Here is a 22,575-nt window from a genome sequence, read left to right as displayed (position 1 = left end):
TGATTCTGCAGTCACCTAGTTGTGCAACCGTAGATAAGTCACTTAACTTTCTATCAGTGCATCAGATTAGCTGTCTGTAAAATGGATATATCTTACTTGCTTTGAAAGAGGGGTATTGTAAATGGTTACTTAGTTCATGGGGTGGAGTGACATTTAATTGGTGTGTATTATGTTCTTTGAGTTCTTTGGATGAAAGGCATTCTATAAATCCTGTTTGTATTAAAGTTGAAAAACCTTTGGCACACTGATTACAATGTACAAATTCAGGTATCAAGAATAAACTGGGGGAAATAACTGTGGCTCTGTGTAGAGGCACATGTTGTTTTAAAAGAGGAAAAATACAGAAAGAGAGGTTACAGCAGAGCAAAAGGACAACCAGAATAATGCAGTGATTCAGGGGTCTGTTACTCAAAATATGCTAGAGGCACTAAGTATGTGTTCTTTGGGAAAGAAGGGGATCTCACTGAGGTAAGAGGGGATCCCACTGAAGTTGACATAGTTCTTAAGGGAATTGAAATAATGGATCCTCTAAGACTATTCTGAGCTAGAGTCAAGAACAAAAATAAGGGGTTACAAACAAGCTTCAGGAAAGGCAGGGTAGCAAAGGAATTCAGGCAGACTTGCTCTTTGGCACAGATGGTTATTAATACTGTGCAGCCTCCAGAATGAAAGTAACAGAGAAGCAACTGATATAAATAGTTTTTGAAAATGCGATGGATGGGTATTTGAAAGAAAATATGTGGCAGACATGTGCTGGCTTAAAGGAGGGGACTGTCCTAGATAGGTCTTCTGGCTTCCTTCCCTACATCCTGCCTTTCTGTGAACAGAGTTGTCTAGACAGATGTTTTGCAGCCCACAGTGGCAAACAGCGAAAGATGTGCCAGATTGTGGTAGAGGCACCGTTTGTTTCGGGGCATACACACCAAAGCAGTATATTGTACAACCACTATGGCAATCACACCCATGTTCCACCCTTAAAGTTGCATCTATATAGAACATGCTGTGTCTTGTTCAGCAATGCAGTTTACTAAATGTCATTTTGGTTTAGTGTTTAGGTGGTAATTGATACTTCAAAATTTTTCACTTCACGCACAGCATGATACTATGTGATTGTCCTCTGTTCTTCAAAACAGGAGGCATAAATATCTTCAGTCTATAGTCAATCAGACCAAACATCAATTTGTATATGCAGTTACGCTATGTGTATATATAGAGAACAAAGACTGGGATTTCCTTCCTTTTGATCAAGCCCTCTCCGTCCTCTATAATTACCACACAACATATAGGCACCCAAGCATTACTAAGATTAAAAATGGTTTCCCACATCAGTGCTATGCTACCATAATTATTTTTAAGTTGATGTCATACCCTAAAATGCATTGAAGGAATTTAAACACTCTTGATCTGCACTAAATAGAGTGATGCTGGAATGGAGAAGCCACATGGTCAGTCAGGCACCTACACAGTCTGGTGCCCTGTGGCAGATCATAGGATTTTGTAGTTTTCTTCTTCAGTATTGAACTCAAAGGGAAATAGCAAGCGACAGGCAAATCTCAAAATAACTAAAAGTTTGGTTTACTTAATTTTTCACTGTTTAGGATGTTTTTCCATATTGCTTTGATTTGCAAATCAGGCTGGGAATTTAATGAGAACAAGCTTTTTCATGAGATTGCTGGAATTTAATTAGCTTGTGTGGCAAACTGTTTGATATGAGTTTTTACATGCTATAACATGATTTTAATAATTGGTGTACTGTGTGTGTGTCTTATAAATATATCTGTCTTCAGCTATGGGGCATATAAATGACCAACCTCATTTGCATGGTAATGGAGTACTCCAAAAGGTGACGCTTATAACTGTTAGTCCCATAAAGAATCAGGCCTCTTTGAAGTGTCTCAGTTTAAGCACACAGAAATTGAGGCTCTCTAACATCACTAGTCACTTCTTAAAACATAGGTTGTAATCTTTAGATTTCACAACAATCCATAAAGATAACTAAGGCAGTGCCACTTCTCAGAGCTATTGTTTCTTGCTGTCTGCATAATCGAGAAGACAACACTATATCACTTCAAACTTGGGTCACGTTATCCAGGGTTTTTTCCAGCTATGAGGGCTAGACATTTAATTTTTAAAATGAAAACAGATTCTGGAGTACAATTCTTCAGCAAGGGATGGATTCTGCTGAAACTGTTGAGCTACAAAATACACAGGCCCTTGATTATTAGTGAGTTAGTAATTTTGCTTTTAGAGCAGCTCACAGGAATGGAAAAGGCCATGATTTTCCAAAGCAATACCATGAAACAGCTTGTGAAGGCCACTGAGAGTACAAATAAGGTAAAGGGACAGAAGGGGGATGGTATAAGGCTTTGTTACTCCTTGTTTTAGCTGATCATATTTTGGTTCTTCCAGCTGAAGATGAAATACTAAAGTTGAGAAGTATTTGGAAATGAAAACAAGAAGTTAATTGAAACCTTAATGAGCTTTGCTTTGATTGAAGTTTTATGAAGGTTTTTAGTTTATCCAAATTGCCACCCCTACAAGGTTAACAGTACTTTGGATTTCTGTAGCACCTTTCATCTGAGAACCTCCAAGCACTTTGCAGACATTAACTTAATTAAGTTTCACAGCACTCCTGCGAGCCAAGCAATATTTAAATAAGGATCACTTCACCAAGCACTGAAATGTAGCCATCCTTGGGGTGGAATGTGGTAACTATTTAATAGCGCATAGCACGCCAGTTTAGGTGGGAAAGTGGAGCAGAATCTATCAAATTGAAGCTGCAGGGGAAATCTAGCTAGGTACCAGGAATTACCTTTGTTGGAATTTGTTCAGGATACCAAGGTGAACACCCCTCTTCTTAATTGCATACAAAGTGCCGTTAAATCTTTGGCTACAAGTGATCAGGAACTTGCTGTTAGAGTTATCCAAAATATGGCTACATTTTAGTGCTGGGAGAAGTGCTCCTTTTGAAAACATGACTAGCTCACAGGAGTGCTGTGAAGCTTAATTAAATTGATTGTGTTTACTAGAGGTAACAGATCTCTCTCTGACCTGCAAGCCTCAATATTGGTTTGACACTAATTCGGAGAAGAACATGTTACCTGCTCTGTCATCAATAGCACTACCTGCAGCACCTAGTTTTCATTTGGAAATTTGCCATGCGGTCCAACCCTGCTGAATTTATGACATCTGACGGGATCATTGCACAAGGTAGTACTACTCTCTCAGATAGCTTTACATTGCAACGGAGGATGGACTGTAGTTTCTGAGGGTTTATTTAACTTTCACATTCAAACCTGTATGTGAATTTACCATTACTGCCATGTTAAACCCACAGTAAAGGATTTTGGGATTCTGTTGAGTGCTACACAATACAAACAAACTTTCTGGTGTTTCCCTTTTGGGGGCATAATTTTCAGTGATCTGTACTTTTAATGTGCACCCTACTACTTTTGTCATGATTGGGAAACTTCACTGAGGAGGGGTGGGGAAAAGAGGGATTGTGCCCATGGTGATCCCTGCTTGCTTCAGAAAGTTGAATTAGAACATTCATAGGTCAGCAATGCAGTGGCCTTTGAAACTCACTGTAGGTAGACAGAAAGTTTTTCCTACTCTGCCCAGTGATGACATCTTCTTTACATAAAAAGAAACTGTTATGTAGACCCTAGTTTTTCTAGATTTCATTTGCCTTACATTTAGCGTATGTTTTATTTTACTAGTGCATCCGGGTGCTAGGCAAACCAACAAGCAAAAGGGTTCCTCTGTGTTTACTTCCTTCTTAGGTAAATATTTTTTCTATTAACTTACTTTTGCTTTTTAGCAACTTATTGAAAGCCGTTTAAATGTGGGATGCAGGTGATATTATGGGAAACTCTGTTCTCATCATAATCAAGCTTGCAGCTGGTTTTCCATTATAAGCCAAGTTTGGATTTTCTCCTCTCCCAGCAGCTTCTAGACCAATTAGATCAATCCACCCAAAATGTCATGTTCCTAAACTTTTGGTTAGGGAATGCGTGGAGGAAATGGGACAAGACATTGTGAGATATGGGGATTACTTAGATGGTTTGTGTGACCATTACAGGAACAGGTTTGTGTTCAGTTAGGAATTCCATTTGGTTTTATGAACGCTAGCTGTACTTGTAAAAGTCACTGTGAATTAGATCATCCCTTTGGTAACAGGAACCTGGCATAGTAAGGAGCTATGTCTGCAAAGGTATGATAAAACACTCAAAGAGCATCAGCACTGAATGGCTCTCACCTGCTTAAACAATGGGGTTTCTGCCAGCGGGGTCATTGCCTTTAAGTGGATTATCTCTTCACAGAAACCTGTCTGGGGAATGGGGGCTGGAATCCTCCTTGGCTACAGCATGTGACTGGAAAAGCTACAATTTTATCCAGCTGTCCACCTTACAAAATTGGCAGACGGGGTGTGGGGGTGTGCTTAAAGACTGTTTTAAAGGGGGGGGGAGGTTGAAAGTGCAGTCACATATTAGATTACAACACTTAAACCAAATTTTTCAAAATTTTGTGTCTAAAGTTAGGCTCCTTAATTCATAGATAGACCATTTTTATTGAGGTGCCTGGATTTTCAGGAGTTCTGAGTTTCCAAAAAATTCCTAAATTGAAGTCCATAAAAACTCGAGGTATACAGCACCTTTGACAATCAGGCTGCTTGTATTTGGATTCCTAAATGTGTATTGAGCAGCCTAACACTAGGCAGCAATATGTCCTGTTATGCTCAGGGTTTTTATACCAGGTACATCACCATGCTAACTGAGCACCAAGCCTGGGATTTTCAAAGAAACATAAGGATGATAAACACCCATTGAATTTCAATGGGTTTGGACTCCTAAATTCCTTGACCTCCTTCGACAAACCCAGTGCAACTCTGAAAATGTTAGCCTTTGAGTTTTCTCATTTCGTGTGCAGTATTGTTAAAATTGCTCACCAAACACATTTGTTTAAAGGGGCATGTGGAGAGTGGGTTATGATTAAAAACTCAAGACTAATTGCGGAGAAAGAAAGAATCTTAAATTTAACTAAGTTGTTTTGAGGAGAAACTAACTTTGAGATAACTTTTAAGTATTACATTGGATCGGAAGAGAGCAGCTGTTTACAAAATATATGCACTAGTGGAAGGTGGGAATTATTATTTATTATTATTATGTATTATTATTTATTTGTATTATTGTAGAACCTACATGTCCTAGGCATGGACCAGAACCCCATTGTGGTAGGCGTTTTACAAACACAGAACAAAGAGACAGTTCCTGCCCCAAGGTGCTTCCAGTCTGGGGCCTGCTCTACACTATTAAGTTAACTAAGTCGCCTTGCAGTGACCTAGCTGTGCATGTATCTCTGCTCAAATTTATCTCTGGCCAATGTAAGCACCCTATTATGGTAACACAGTAATACTACCTCCCCAAACGGCATTGAGCTGTGGTCGACCTACTGAGGTCAACGCAGTACAAGTGTAGATACTGTGTGACCTCTTTTAATGTTAAGTCTTCCCACAGCTGTACCATAATGCCTGACAGTGGCCTCTCTGGTCACAATTGTGAACTCCACTACCCAGGGTTCACGGAGACCGGAAGCCACCTCCCCTCCCTTTTTTAACTTCCCCTCTCCCGCATATTTTTGAAATGCCTTTTCCTGATTGTCCAGCTGGGTGAGCACACCTACCATCTCTCGTTGCATGCAGCTGCCCAACCAACCATGCCAGCCTCATGCATTAGACACACTCCTGCCTGGAGTAGACAGGAGATGTTTGATCTCCAGGATCTGTGCGGGTACAGCTACGAACCAGTCATAAGAATGTGGACATCTACGAAAAGATCTCACAGGGGATGCAGGGATCAGCAGTAATGAAAGTGAAAGAACTATGGCAGGTATATCACAAAACCAGGGAGGCCAGTAGTTGATCTGATGCCCAGCTACAGACCTGTCACTTTTACAATGAGCTGCATGCCATATTTGGCAGAGACCCCACCATCCCCCTGCAGACCACTGTGAATATCTCGGTGTAGCTTGAGACACAGAACCCTACCGTGAACAGCAAGGAGGAAGAGAAGAGGGAGGCCATGCTATGCCAGGGAACAGGGGGCATCCAGCTACGCCATGTTTTTATGAGACTTTACTGTAGTCTAGCGAGTCCCCTCAACCGAGAACAGATGAGCCCGATGAAGGGGAAGAAACCTTGGGTAAGTGTGTGCATGCATTTTTCCGTCTAATGTTTAAATGTAAAGATGGTGTCCAGTCCAACCCCAAGTTAACAGGATTCCTGTATTAACTTTTCATCATTTTATTCATGTTAGAGGAGGTGGTGGTACAACAAACAGAGATTAGCATTGTTACCTGCTTTTCATTCCCCCGAAGTATTATGGAGGGGTGTGGGGTGTTGGGGGGCAGGATGCAAACCAGTTTGTTTCCATATATACAGACATAGGCGCCGACTTCTACTGGCACTGGAGGGTCTTCGACCCCCCTCTGCCCCCGGCCCTGCCCCGACTCCACCCTGCCCTGCCCCCTCCTGCCCCCATTCCAACCCCTTCCCCAAAGTCCCTGCCCCAACTCCACCCCTCCTTGCCTCTATTCTGACTCCTTCCCCAAATCCCCGCCCCGGCCCCACCTCCTCCCCTGAGCGCGCCACATTCCCGCTTCTCCCCGCTCCCCCCGGAGCTTGCTACAGCTGTTTGGTGGCAGCAAGCACTGGGAGGTAGGCTGAGGAGCGGGGATGCGGCACGCTCAGGGGAGGAGGCAGAGGAGGAGGTGAGGCCGGAAGGGGAGCTTGGCTGCCACTAATTTTTCCCTGTGGGTGCTCCAGCCCCTATGAATACAGATGTCCCTTGTATCCTCTTGAGAGATCCTAATGAAACTAGAGGTGTTTGCAATCCTCTCCCAAAGGTTTCTAGGAATGGCAGCCTTATTTCTTCCTCTGCGATAGGACATTTTCCCACGCCACTCTGTGATGACTTAAACTGGCACCATTGCAGTAAACAGGCGAGCAGTATACGGGCTTTTTATTATTTCATGCAACCAAACAATTTCCTCCTCATTTCCCCTCCCCCCCCCAATGCCTGGTGGGTAATACTCACCATGGCTGGGGCTGCAGAGCAGGGCTGTGCAGAGGCACTCCGTAACTGAAGTGTCAATAAGCATTTCTTGTTTAGATTATGGGAACAAGGGAAGGGAGTTCTGAAACTTATCTTTCAGTTTCCATTGTCAATCCAATGATATATCTATCTGTTTTATCTGTAGCTATTGCAGCCTTCAGGGGTATCCTTTCCACACCCAAGTGGAATGCTTGAACCTTGATGAGAGGAGAAAGAAGCGGACTAGGGAGGACATGTTCAGTGAGATTCTGCAAGCCAGTGCTGCACTGGACTGTGAACAGACAGCCTGGAAAGTGAATATAGCAGGCAGCCTGGAGAAGGAAAGAGTGGACAGGAGAGACCCAGGAGTCCCAGCAGGAGAAGGAGATGCATCAGGACATAATGGGGCTGCTCAGGAAGCAAACATAAATGCTACAGACTCTTGTTGGCCTGCAGATCCAACAATCATGGGCTCACCTCTCTTTGCAGTCACAGGAGAACTCCATTTTAGCACCTCCCTGTGCCCCCCAATGTTCCATGTGACACTAGCCTGTGGGAGCCCTGGTTGGTGTATGTGCATCTGAAATGGTCAGGAATGTTTTCTATCATTTATAATGTTAATGTTGTATTTCATTAATTTATTTTTGAAGTTTGTATTGTATTGTATTTCAGTTACACAGAATTGTTTTGCACTGGATTGTTTTGTACATCCCTCGGCCTGCGCCGCTTCCTGCAGCTCCCATTGGCCTGGAGCAGCAAACCGTGGCCAGTGGGAGCCGCGATCAGCCGAACCTGTGGACGTGGCAGGTAAACAAACTGGCCCGGCCCAGGCAGGGGCTTTCCCTGCACAAGCAGCGGAACAAGTTTGGGAACCCCTGCATTATGGGATAGAGACATTTTCGTGATGGGAACTGACCCCTTGCTCCCAGTGACCCCTGCATAAGTTGTTTCAGGCCCACCATGCCTTGCAAAAATTTCCCAAAATTCAGTGCGCTGAATGATGGGAAGTGGCACGATGGGATACCTAACCATGGCGCATTGACACAAGCACGCCTGGTGAGTATGCACAGCGCTGACACAAACAACCAAATATGTGAAATGCCAACAGACCCTGGTCATCGGCAGGCAGGATCAAACCTGGGACCTCAGTGCATGAGCCTCTACCGCATGAGCTAAAACCCAACTAGGTGTTAGCTAATGCTGTGGGGCAAACTCATTTAATTTTCTCTAAGTGGTCTCAGTGCCACTAGATGGGAAAGAACACCACACCCAGAAGGTGTGTGGGTTACATATGCACACACATGAATAATATACTAATGGTGGCAGCTTTAAGTTGACATAATTTGCATTGACCAACGTTTGTACTGTAGACATGGCCTAGATATTAGACAAGAAACAACAGATAACTATGGACAGATGGGGGAGTACAAGTAAACAGTGAGACAATATTGGTAAACAGAATAGGCTGTGGTCTCTGCACACTAGCAGCCGAACTGTTGTCAAGTTTATAGGCATCATGGCAAAGGAAGGGTTTGAAGATGGATAATGAGGTACCTTTGCAGATGTTTACAGGGAGTGCCTCCCAAGCATAGTGGTGCTTGTTTGAAAAGTTCACACATGGGCAATGGAAGCTGGCATCATGGGCCAACTGGAGGCAAGCATCAACAGCTTGATAGTGACTGAAAGGTGATAGGTAGGGTGGGGATTTTTTTTAATTCACCAACCAACTTTTTTAAAATTAATAATGGGCCTGAAATAAAACTCTAGCTCCAAACACCTCCAATCTTCAAAGAAGTTCAGACCATGCTCTGAATTTCACATGTCTGACCCATTTCTACGTTTGCATATATATTTATGTAAAAGGGCAGCAGTGGACAGACTTACAGGTGCAAACTTAAGACTCTTCCCAGTTTAATTTTCTTGATATGCCACAAATAACTGGCCTCTGAATCACTGGTTTTGAACAAACTTTCACATTGTTTACACAGCTGTCTTTTAATTCAGTTTCCTATTTCAGTGATGGGACAAATCCTTCTCATTGAGAGAATTCAGCATATGAGTCAAACCAGAAAGATTGGGTTAGCTGGCAACCACTTTGACTGTGGTTTGAGCACCAGAGGATGCATTGCATCAACTCTTAGCCTTGCTGGTTACAAACTCTGTTGTTTGTCCTTCAGGGGATTTTGTTTATTTTTATTTTTTTAAATCAAATACAAAACAGGTGTTGTAAGAATAAATAGCCAAACTAAAACCAGGAAGTGGTTAGAAACAAGTCAACAGTAGCTAGTTGATTTTGAGCCAGGGAAGAATGATCAGATGAACTGGTCCCACTGTCAGTGTATTCAATTTTGAAGTTGCTGGCTTTTGGTGTTGTAATAGTGCCCTCAGTAGAGTAGCTGTCAGAATCAGCCTCAGGGTTTTAGGCCTCTAGTGAGAGATGACTTAGTCAGGCTTCATTGTTCCTAGTCTGTGGATGAACAGGGTGACATGTTGTTCTTTATAAAATTGCGCAAGATGCTTGCACTTGAGTATAGCTCAGCTCACCTGGTCTCCCGCCTGCAGCTCTTTGTCTCCTCTTACATGGCCCCTAACTCTGGAACGTCCTTCCTAGTTCAATGTGCCATCCAACCTGTCAGTCTTTCTTCAGAGCACTCCTCAGAACTCACTTTTGGTTAGTTTTCATCTCTGACCTTCCTTAATTCCTGACACTATGGGGAAGGTGCTAACAGGATCCTTTCTTAACAATAAACCAGGACTAGGTGAGTGTTATATCTCAACTTGAACTCTGAGCTCTTTGGAAAAGGGACTTGTCACTTTTATGTCCTTCTACTGGAGAAAATTCCCAGTTTAATCAGTGGGGGGTTTCTGAGTGTAAATCCACAGGATCAGCCTCCAGCTCTTTATGGATCCAGGATTCTCAAGATCTCAACTTTTCAGTCTTCCAAAGGATTGGCATACAACTGTGCTGATGAGAACTACCTGACTGGTATTCCTTATGTAACACCTGGGAAGTACTCTGTTTAAAAAGTATACTGGTATTTTATGTTGGAAATTGTTTGGCAATGAATGAGTTAATAATCCAAGATTCTGTGTGGATAAGATCAACTGGCTTTCAGAATTTTTTTTAATAGGCCTTGTAAGGCCATTATTGTGCTTTGGAACAAAAAAATCCACTGCACCTACGTGCAGAGAGTTCATCTGGTGTCATCACTTATCTCCTTGGATCCATCAGCACTCACTGACAAATGATGAAACTGGATCCATGTTGGGCATAATTTGCTCAGATATGTATTTTGTCTAGATTTAATCCCTCTAGTATTGACAAATCGAACACACTGACTAACACAGCAATGACAGTTTCAGTAGACAGTGTATGTTAGATTTAGGATTATTATCCTTCACCCTGGAGATACAACACTAGAGATGGAATTAAGTGGTCTCTATTATAAATGCCTCAAACATCTTTTAGTTCCTCATGACTTTCTCTTACATTTGTTTTATAAAAATATAAAACTGATCTGCGTAAATACAGATTAATTATTGTAGAACCAAGCCATAGTACATGTCCGTGGCTGAAGCTAGAAAAATTCAGACGTAGAAATAAAATGCACATTTTGAACAGTGCGGAACAATTTACCTAGGGATGTGATGGATTCTCCATTACTTGTAATATTTTAATCAAGATTAAATGTCTTTCTAGCTCAACCAGAAATTACAGGTTTGATGCATGAATTACTCGGTGAAATTCTGTGTTCTTTATTATGCAAACTAGATGGTCATAATTTAGATTATCATAATCCAAACCCTTCTGGTCTTAAAATATGTGAATATAGAAAGAGTAATGGCATGTGTTATCATACCACTCTGGTGTATTCATTAGTCAGTTTATCTTTTTATTAATATTGTTATAAAGGGGGTTTAATAATTCAAAATACTCATTTAAAATAGTAAAAAGTCTATTTCTAATTATATTTCATTCTTTACAGAAATAGTCTCTAATGAGATCTAGCCCTTTCACACTGCTAAGGCAGCATTCTCTGCTGGCTTCAGATTCCCAGCAGAGAATTCCACTGGCATAAAGGAACTCTCTGCTAGATGTTACGATGTCTGACCCATATCTGCACCTCTGTTCTCCTCACAGTTCTCCCCACAGGACCCTACCTAACTGGTGCAATTTAGAATTATCTGGCAGCATCTCTAGGTGGTGCTGGGGCTAGGGCCACCCTCAAAATCAAGCAGCTATTCATAGCTCCCTGATGTTGCCCCCTGCCTCCGCAGGAGAGAATCAGGCCTATAGGCTCATTTAGTGCCTGATCCTGCACTGCATTTTGATCAAGAAGGCTACATTCTATGTTTTGACATTTTTGATTTGAAACTCATTCTAATTTTTGTTTCGCCAAAAGTTTCAATATTTTGACTTTCCATTCCAATTCAGAATGGAAACTAGTTGGGAAACGGTGACATTTTCCATGGGACAAATACACAATTTTCTGAATAGCTTTACTCTTAGGGGTTCGAACCAATACCTCTAATTCAGTTTTAGTGAGTACATATATGTTGTAGGCAATGTAAGCAGTGACAGTCAAACTTCTGGATAATCATCTGAGCTTGGTTATTCCAACCTCTTGGATCCTCAAAACTGATCAAGAAAACTCAAAAGAACAGCCTTTTTCCTGGCGCTATTTATATATCCTGCTTCCTGTCAAGTCGGAAATATCTCAAAACCAGCTTCTCTCACTGTATGTCAGCATTTTAATTTCTGACACCAGCCCGCAACAAGAATGGGAGATGAGAGTGAAAATAAAAAATAATGAAAAAATTAACTGGACTTTTTCATATATGCAAAAAGGGTCAGTTCTAGTTATGTATGAAGGTTTGGGTAAATTCTTATTTTATTTGAAGTAATCCAGCCATTTCTAGCTTTAGCATGTGCCACCTTGCTTGATTTTTTTTTTTTGTTCTGAGACATTTCTACCACAATTATTAGTTCTTTGCTTTTCATTTTGCAAACAATCTCTTATCTCCTGCTTCGTTTTTAAGTTAGCAAAAAACAAATGCAGTAAAAGTTTTGCTGTTGAGTTGTTAATCTTTAATGAGCATTCCAGATGGTAGCATATAATGTTTGCAATTGAAAAAAATTAGGCTTCCAATTATAAGATGAAAAATAAATAATATCCATCGAATAGACTTTGGTAGTCTGTACATGTGTGTCTGTGTGTACACAACTTACATAATTATATATTATAGTGTGTGTATAAATACATATGTTCTTAAGTTCTATTGTCAGTATAATATTCTTTTAAGTTTGTACCAAGACTGAAGTAAAAAATTGGAAGCAGTTCTGACCCCCCCTTCCTCCCCCACTTTCCTGTTGGTAATAGCTCACCTTACCTGATCACTCTCATTACAGTGTGTATGGTAACACCCATTGTTTCATGTTCTCTGTGTATATAAAATCTCCCCACCGTATTTTCCACTGCATGCATCCGATGAAGTGAGCTGTAGCTCACGAAAGCTTATGCTCAAATAAATTTGCCACAAGTCCTCATTTTCTTTTTGCGGATACAGAGTAACACGGCTGCTACTCTGAAACCTTTAAAAAATCTGTTTTTCTCTTTTCTTATCGATAATGTCTATTTGTAATGCAGAAATCATATAAATACAGCACAGTTAACTAGGAAAAGGAGCTTAGTGTTCTCAGTTCAGTCCAAGTTGGACAACACATAATTTGGCATAATTTGGTGGCTGAGCTTTAAAACAAGTACAAGACTGAGTAAGCATAGGAGACTTTATTATTTTTAGTGAGCTGAAGTATATGGATAGAATGGATGAGAAATCCTGGTCCTGTGCCCCACCTGCTTTCAATCGCTATGCTTTCATAAGCACTGCATTTACACTGCAAATGTCTCACGCAGAGATGCTATTGCTTCATATTACGTATAGAAGGAATACTGAATGGCATTGCCTTTTCACCTCCTGTATCATGTAGACAAAAATGTGGTTCAGTTTTCATAAGAACATAGTGAAAACATTTAGTAAAGAACATTATTAAATTAAAAAGATGAAGCCACTTCTTAAGAAAACTAATGCTGAAATATTTCCCATTTGATCTCCAGCTAATTTTTCTCTGACATTTCTGTGGTATCATTCTCCATACTGAACAAGGTCTATGTTAAGTTATTAAAGGGGAAATTTTCTTTTCTTTGTCTAATCTTAATAAACGAGTGGTGAAATGTCGGATGGCTGTCAAGGCATGGGTACGCTTAAATACACTGTGGAGGCTTTCGTGTTTTTATCTCATGTGGATTCAAGTGCTTGGAGGGTGAATTTCACCCACTGTGTTACAAACCTTCCAAAGCTCTTCCATGCGATCAAAGGGGCAATGTGTGGTGGAAGACTGGCAATGTAGGGTGATGTTTGCATCCTTTGTGTGTCCCTGAAAGGGGCTCATGACTACCCAGAATATGCTAGCAGATGGCAAGGTTCAAAGGACAAGATGTTGGGGGGGACGGGACGGCGCGGAGGAGTCAAAGATCCAATAAGTCTAACAATCTGCTTAGACATGTGACAGCATCTGATATTTCAGATTATGGGCTGGGATAAAAAAATGTGCAAGTATTGCATTGCAGCCAGCTCACAGCTTGAGGAGGGGTAGTTGAGTTTCATCCCATACAGCTTTTGCTCAGGTGCTCTGCAGATTTTGGGCCCAATGTTAAAAGGTGCTGGACGGCCCTGGAGAGGTGCTGAACATTCTCCACTTCAGTTGCCTTCTGGATGAGGGAAAGGTAAATTAACACAGTTTAAGTTTTAGCACAGTTATAAAGTGTCTGGTGAGAGAAGTATAAGGCCTTCTTTTGAGATAGTTTTGGCCTTTTCAGACCTGCCAGAGGAGGAACTTTGATATTAAGAGTGTTGAAAATATCTAGTAAACCAGAAGCCAATCCTAATAAACAGTCTTGGATGTGCTGGGAATGGTTTAAACCATGGTCTGGATTATTGTTGCTGCACTAAATCATAGCACTCAAAATGCCAAGCATTGCTTTGAATGATTAAGTGAAGTGGCAATCAATGAAAAAACTCCAAACTCTGTGGCAGACGCACACACAGGTGTGGTTATAGTAAGCTCTCTCAAACATTGCTTTGGACATTGTTACAGATACAGAACAGGGTGTTATATGATATTTTCAGAATCTGGCAGATTTTAGTTTGACTTGGATATTTATTATGTATTTTGGCAGACACGCATATCCCCTCATCCACAGAACAATCTGTATTAATGGCTGAAGTAACACCTACTGGTGAGGCAGAGTCAATCAGCTACAGACTGCTGTTGACTCATGACATCATTTGACGCATAACCCACTGAGCTTTGTAGTCCACTCTGGAGCCAATGCCAGTTTGTGTCATGATTTGACAACTCACCAACTAACATAAATTATCCTAGCTAACAGTGTGGAAAACTTGTTTTGTGGCTGAAGTGTGGACAGATAAGATAAAGCCTTTTATTATTTTAAATGAATTAAAAATCCTTTTTATTTATAAAAGCACCTATCCATGGCTCTAGATGCCGTATCCTTATTTAAAACTCAATAGGTCAAAATGGCATAATAAAAACTTGCCAAAAACAAGTTCTTCCTTCCTCTTTCCTTCTGGAAAAGCCTAGCTTATTACTTTAATTTACTGTTTCTCGGTGAATTCTGTGCTGTGGCACAAAGGAAAGACTAAAAGGTAAAAAATAAATAAATGAGATACAAAAATCAAAGTCAAATTAAGACTAAACATTATTAATATGTCCAGAAATAAGCTTGGTGAGTATAGGTCTCTATCCAGCACCTGTTGAAGTCAGTGGAAAAAATTCTATTGATTTCAATGGGTATTGGATGAGGACCCAAGTAAACAAAATGGAAGCACTCCAACAACCATACAAGCATCAGCAAAGACAGAACTTTTGAGGGAAACCACAGCAACACAGATACTCTCTTAACAGGTCTCCTGCTCTGCTACTTCTTGTTGCATCTATCATTGACCTGCACTCATGGGCAAGTTTGTAAAGTTTAACCATTTGTGGCAGAGAGGAAAGTTAAGACTCAGGGGCATGGAATCAGGTCTACTGTGTTTTCTTGTGTGTCTTGAGGCCACCTTTAAAGTATTTATTCCATTGCCATGAGATATGTATTTTTGAAGTAGAATTTTGCAGTATCTATGATATTGTTTAATATTAAATAACTAATAATAGCAATCAACTACCATGAAGCAAGCAAAACCTACTTAATAAAGCACATAAGATTATTGCTATAACTCCTGTCCTCTCACACACTTATCTGTCATCATTTCTCTTATATTTAAATTTAAACTACTGTGGTATGGGGTATGCAGAAATGCTCAGTGCACTATGGGTATGTCTGCATTTCAGCTGGGAGTGAGCTTCGAGCCTGGGTAGACAGACAGAGGGGTTTGAGCTGGCAGGCTAACAATAACTGTGTAGACATACCCTATAAGTACGAAATCTCACACAGTGTGTCCTGTCCCATGACAAAGGCTCTTGGGGACTCCCATAATAAATGCTTTGAAAATTCTTAATATTTTATAAATAACATGGGCCAAATCCTCTCCTGAGTCAAGTGGGGACAAAGCCAGTTTTGCATTCCTCTGATACCTGGGACTATTTGGGGTCAGTTTATCCTCCAGCATAATTTAGAACCTAAATGCTTCCTTCTGTCATGCCTCTTACATCAGGAGGGTTCTGAGGGAGTTCCGCAGAGCTGGCTATGTTAGCCAGCAGGAGATTCCCCCATGCTTGGGGGAATCCTCAACTAACCTGCCTTTTAGGTTAATGCTTTGGCCCTTTAGTGCCACACTGAGCAGGTGCCAGTCTCTGCACCTATTTCAAATGGACTTCAATATTTTTGCCTCTCTGATTGGGTGGGGAAGGGAAAGTGCTAAATAAAATTAGAATTTGAATTGATAAATACAGTTTTTGCTTCATGTTACTGCTTATTTGTGACTCCTTTGCACATTATTTCTATGTTTTATGCTTGTTGTGTGTCATTTGTATGTATATAATATCGCCAAAAATGTAATTTGCTTCTCTTTACCCTCCATCTTCACAGGCTGTTAGAATAACAATTTAATCTCAGGATTAAAAAGGCTAAAATACTGACTCTCACAACTTCACTTTATAATATTTAACATATGTGTAATGCCTTTCCTTCAATAGGAACATAAAATACTGTGTTTTACAGCAACACCACCTCTGAACTGCAACTGCTTCTGGGAAAGAGAGAGTAGCATCTAGCACATTAGAAAACAGTGGTAGGGGGATTTTATGGCTAAATACATTGGGGCTACCACCAGCTAGATTTTGATAAATCTTCATCTACAGTACTTGTATTTCATTTTTGTCGTCATGTAATCTGTCTCAATGGATCTCTAGTTACATCTTTTCTTAAACTGTCACTCTGAGAAACTCCAATGGAGCCTTTAGAGTTCTTTGTGAACTTTGATGTAAAAATCTCCTACAGTGAGACTTGAAATACCATATGTAAAACCCAAGATTCCTTTGAGAACAGTTTAGAGAAATAAAAGCCTCAGTTCCCACAGAAAGCAAGTTTTAAACAAAATTATATTGTGTTCAACTTAATATATATGTGGTGGGTATTTCTTAAAGGAACACCATCAAGTTTTTTAAAGTTAAAAAGAAAAAGAAACCAGAACATATCCTTACCTGCATTATTAATAAATTGCTTTGTGCTGTAAAATTTAAGGAATATTAAAAAATATAATTTGCCTTTCATCACTGTCTGCGCATGGTTTGCAGTTTGCATTTCATTCTGCTTGGATAATAAATCTAGACTGATTAGTTTGCATTTGTTCCTAGTCTCTGTTACATTTTCTGGTTCTTGTGCTACACTCAAAGGTAGTGTTCTAGTTTTGGGTTTTTTTAGTATTTGTCATCAGTGAAATTGGGGTGGGGGTTAGCACTGAAAATATTACCAGTTGTAAAGATTTTCTAAAAATCTTTATTGTTTGTAGAGCTGAGCCGTCAGGCCCCTATCCTGTAAAGATGTCCTGTTCGGGCAGAATCCTGCACCTATGCAGAGCTTAGCTAATTTCAGCAGAGTTCTGTGTAGGCAAAGGCGTCCACCTATATGGACAAACTTGCAGGACTGAGGCCTTGGCTTGTGACCTGAAAGTGTGCTCTTTGTTCTTTCAACTTTGTCAATTTTATAAAAACAAAAAACAAAAAAAGTATTTCCTAATGTTATGTTGATATCAGAATTTTAAAAAAAATAAAATTAGTTAACTGATTTTTTAAAAATACAAACCACACACTCCAACTGGACTTTTTAAGTTTAATGGAACTACTCATGTGCATAAATTTAGGGTAAGTGTTTGCAGTTCGCAGCATGCGTGTAAGTGTTTGCAGTATGCAGGCCTGAATTAAGATTCATATTTTTTTCTCCTTCACAATTTGTTTTGAGACATTTTAACCACAGAGTGATTTGGCATCTTCCTAGGCTGATGATGATTTTCAAAAATCCACTAAAAAAATTGAAAATAAATGCAGCGTTATTGAGAAATTGAAGAGCAATAGGCCCGCTGAAGCCTGAGTTTCACTATATTTTTTGGAAATTGTTTCCAAAATTACAAGTTTTCTGTTGCCAGTTAGTTCCATTTTGCTGGTATTTGGTAAATAATCTGTACCTTTGCTTTGTTAGAGAGACAAGGTGAATGAGATCATATGTTTTATTGGACCAACTTCAGTAAGAGAGAGAAACTTTTGAGCTTACATAGTGCTCTTCTTCAGGTCTGGAATATTTACTCAAAGTAGTAATAATATTTAGTCCTGCCAGCAGTGCAGGGGACTGGACTAGATGACCTATCAAGGTCCCTTCCAATCCTATGATTCTATGTCTACACTGCAGTTAGACACCTGTGTTTGGCCCGTACCAGCTAACTGAGGCTTCTGGGGCTCGGGCGCTGTTTACTTGCAGGGTAGACGTTTAGGCTCGGGCTGAAGCCTAGGCTTTAGGACCCTGCAATAGGGTAAGGTCCCAGAGCTCACGCTACAGCCTGAAGCTGAACATCTACACTCGCAATTAAATAGCCCCTTAGCCTGAGTCTGAGTCAACTGGCAGGGCCAGCTGCAGGAGTCTAATTGCAGTGTAGACATAGCCTCAAAGTGTCACAGCTAAATACAAGATGGAACAGATTGTTTAGCATCAGTAGTTAACACATATTTCCAGGGACCATACAAGGTGAAATGGCCTATTAACACCCATCCAGTCACAAGGAAGAAGGGAAGGGAGCGGGGGTGGGGGGAGAGGGAAGCAGATGTGGTGGTGGGGTTGTTAGTGGGTTATAGATTGTTGTAATACATATTAAGTTTCTCAGACCAGAAGAGCTTTGTGTAAGCTCGAAAGCTTGTCTCTCTCATCAACAGAAGTTGGTCCAATAAAAGTCATTACCTCACCCACCTTGTCTCTCTAATATCCTGGAACTGGCATTGCTACATACTTAATTCACATTATTGCTTACTAAGGAAATAATCCTGAACAGTTCATAATCAGCAAAAATCTAATTGTTTACTCTTGTTCTTCGCAGTGTTGTAACTTAGCCAAACGGCTTCTTTTTCATGGCAGAAAATATATTGATAATTCTGGTCAGTGCTGTTAGTGGAAAACATATATTTGAAATCAAGCTGCATTTGTTACTGAAGTTACTGAAGCAACTGTGAATGTATAAGTATTTAAATTTTGTAAGCATTGAATTTGTTAGCTCAATAGGGCAATAGCCCTTCTATAATAGCTGGACTTATTTCTCACAAAATTCCACCAACCGATAAAAGTTATATTGCTCCCCTGCATGCTAACTCTACTAAGCTTTTATTGTTTCCTGTGCCTCTGAGAAAAACCATGCTGCATTTAAAAATGCTACTTTCATCATTCCCGAGACTTATGTGCAGGCCCATTGGCTTCCGCTAATTGTTGTTTTTGTCTCAGCCAATCTTATGCAAGTGCTAATGAGCCTGATCTTGCAAAGTGCTATGCTCCCTCAACTCCTGTTAGCTGTGATGGGAGCTGAAGGTTCTTAGAACCTTGCAGGAGGAACCCAGGATCTCACAGATTTGGGAACTTCTTAGTTGGATCATCATATTTAAGTAACCTACTGCTGTTGTACTGTGAATATTGAAATTGGCAGCTCGGACACTGGCACCAAGATTTAGTTAGAAATAAGGGGTCTGATTCTCCTCTCACTTACATGAGTGAGTCAATGGTGTCAATGAAAAAGTGGTGCAAGTGAGAGGAGAATTAGGCTCTCGGTCTTTCAGTAGACTGATTTTTATGACATCGTTAATAGGGGATATAATATGATAACAAAAATATAAAATGTGTTGTTATTGGTTTTGTTCTTAAAAGCATAATTCTATCACCCTTCATATTTGCAAAAATAGGATTTTAGTCAAAAATCATGGTATAAAAAAAGCAAACAAAAAAAACAAACAAACAGGCATAGTATTTGGAAAAACAATAGAAAGAGGCTTGTTTTAAAGTCTCTGTAGAAGAATTCTCAGCTATTACTTTAATGTGTGCCTTTTTTTTCTTTTGCTTTTAAGCCAACACTGGAACTTATCAAAAGATTGCATTTGGAAAAAGGTCTCGGAGCATTTTTCTCATTCCTTTTAAGCTACAGTATATGTGTGAAATTCAAGATGGGAAAATATTACAGAAGTATTAGTTTGCCTTTGTTATTTTTTTAGACACATTTTCCCCCAAATCAGCCTCCCTTCCCTCAACCTTCCCACCCTTCCCAAGATTCCAAAGGAAAAATGACATCAAATGGTAAAGTCCTGTTGAATGTTATTTCCAGAAGAATCTATGGAAATTTTGAATATGATTTTAGCACTTGCACTATAATGTATCATTGTTAAACAGAACAGCATATTGAAGAGTATTCACTCCCTGAAAACTTGCTGGTAAGCAAAAGCTGATGTTTCTGTGCACATTACAAAACACTTAGGAATTTGTAACACCTCGGATTTGTTAAATGATATGTACAGAAGTAAGAGCTGGAAATCTCCTGTTAGATCATCTTGACCATCTCCCTGACACTGCAGGATTGTTCCCTCCATTATGGCACTTTGTCTATCTAACTTTTAAATGTGCCAAACTATGTGGCTTTCATCACCACCTCCTTGGGGAGACTCTACTTGCACATTAGGCAACCTAAATATGCCTTTTCTTGAATTTATTTCACTGCTTCTAGTCTTACCCCTTTGCATAATACTAAATTCCTAGATCTTTCTTTGCTATTCGGTTACTTGATTTCTCCCCCTCACATATTTTAGTGTTTCCTAATAAATCAGCCACTCAGTCATGAAGTGAGCTGTAGCTCACGAAAGCTCATGCTCAAATAAATTGGTTAGTCTCTAAGGTGCCACAGGTACTCCTTTTCTTTTTGCGAATACAGACTAACACGGCTGTTACTCTGATATCAGTCATTTATGGTGCTTGTTTCTGAATTTCTTCCAGTTTGTCTACATCTTCTGGTACTGGAGGGTACCTGTGGCAGGGGTACTCACTGGAGGTGGGGAGGCAGTGACGCTCTCTGTCATGGTGGCAGGGCAGCTGGCACAAGCCCAGGATTCTGCAACAGCTGTCAGTCACACCTCCCTGTGGGAATCCCTCCCCAGGGCTGGGACCTGGGTGGGCAGGCGGGCTTCGGCAGCTATGGCTTGCAGGGGAATGGACCAATCAACTGTGGCTTGCAGACCAATCAGGAAGTGGACCAACAGGGGCTCTTTCCGAGCTGCAGCTTGCCTGCTCTGCAAAAACCCCAAACATTTCCTGTTGTTTGAAAAATCCACCCGGACAGAGAAAGGAAACTCAAAAAAAGAGGCTATGTCCTGGAAAACCTGGACGCATGGTAACCCTATACTTAGGGCATATCTACACTATGGGCACTACAGTGGCCACAGCAACGGTGCTTCAATTATGACATTGTAGCACCATAGTGTAGATACTTCCTATGTTGACAAAGTATTTTTCCATCAATGTAGGTAATCCGCCTCCCCAAGCAGTGGTAGCTAGGTCAGTGGAAGATTCCTTCCATCAATCCACCAGGGGCTAGATTGGCTTAACTATGATGCTCACACCCGAGGGTGAAAAATTCACAACACTGAGTAAAGGAGCTAGGTCGATCTAAATTTTAAGTGTAGAGCAAGACTTGGATGGATGAAGAGGGTTGTAAGACTTTTTAACAAGGAGGCCATAAGTTTTCAAATGTCACTTCTGAAGTGCAATCAGCCTCCATGAACGGAAAATTTCTGTATGTAGAGTTGTTGTAGCCGTGTTGGTCCCAGGATATTAGAGATATGAGATGGTGAGGAATATGCTTCTCTCACCAACAGAAGTTGGTCCAATAAGGGAAAACTGCTGTAATTCACATATCCTTAAGGGGTCTTGACTCTTCCTTCAGGCAGGCACTGGATGGCTGCCTCTACAAGAAGCATTCATTTCACTGCCATTCATATGGAAATAGTGGAAAATCTTGCCCTCAAGGTAACCAACCCCTGCAGTTTTTCCTATCTATCATAGGGATCACTTGTCTGGGAAGACAAAGCAGTTGTTCATTGTCAGATGTCCAATCTTACACCTTTTTGGTGAAGACAGTAAACCATCAGAACAACCAATAATTAACAGAAGTAAGATAGCTAATATATTATAACTTCTTCCAAGGAAAAGACAAAATTACATATGCACTACAAATGCCTTACTCTTTGTGCCTGTCTAATCGAGGCATATGTGGTCCTCCTTATTATATCTGATAACTATTTATTAATTAGACAATAGTTTCTTATAAGGCTTATCAGCAATTCTGAATGGTATTGGATGTGAAATATCATGTGTAGTGAAGTATGATGGTGATGTTTTTGTGGCCACATTTATGTTTTTAGAATTATGTTATGCATATTGCATAAGCCCTCTGAGTGTATTTCCAACACTTAACACAGTTAAAATCCGCATTAGCTCCAGACTATCCTCACATTAAATACCAATATCAACCAACAACCAGAATAATCTCAACGTTCACAAAACCAGCATGGGAAGCAAACAAAAGGCTTTTCAGTCATTCCAATGCAAACTCTTTGTATTCATTTCTGAGGCATTTGTAACTTGGAAAAAACTATTTGTTCTAGTTGAAACTGGAAATTAAATCTGGGTCTCCTGTGAAAGCTGTGGATGAAAACATTTTTTTGTTTTGCTTGTTTTCCATCAGATTTTCTCGAAAAATGTTAAGGTTTTAATTGAAAAATCAAAACCCTGAAAACTGATTTTCATTTGTTTTGGTAACTGAATTTTTTGATGACAGCCCAAATACCTTTGATGAAAATGGAAAATTTTCAACCAACATTCTTGCTTATTTGAAAAGCCACTTTTGTTGCATTTGTGCCTCAAACTAAATGTTTTTCAATGACCCAACT

General features: G+C 40.3%; 1 protein-coding gene across 7 annotated transcripts in view; it reads left to right on the top strand.

Annotated features, from left to right (window-relative positions):
* BBS9 (Bardet-Biedl syndrome 9) overlaps positions 1 to 22,575 on the top strand; it is a 432,676-nt gene that overhangs the window by 396,886 nt on the left and 13,215 nt on the right. Inside the window, exons 23-24 of one of the 7 annotated variants that reach the window (XR_006288876.1) lie at positions 5,779 to 6,200; positions 7,258 to 7,793. The exons of 3 other annotated variants lie outside the window; for them this stretch is intronic. The gene's annotated coding sequence lies outside the window, so the exon portion shown is untranslated. Of the gene's footprint in view, positions 1 to 5,778; positions 6,201 to 7,257; positions 7,794 to 22,575 lie in introns of those variants that run through there. 3 more of the 7 variants (XR_006288875.1, XR_006288872.1, XR_006288873.1) reach the window with 3 other exon arrangements.

Source organism: Chelonia mydas, chromosome 2 (assembly GCF_015237465.2).
Source record: "Chelonia mydas isolate rCheMyd1 chromosome 2, rCheMyd1.pri.v2, whole genome shotgun sequence".
NCBI lineage: Eukaryota > Metazoa > Chordata > Testudines > Cheloniidae > Chelonia > Chelonia mydas.
The sequence above is the reverse complement of the archived record's forward strand: the minus strand, read 5'-3'. Positions and strand labels throughout refer to the sequence as shown.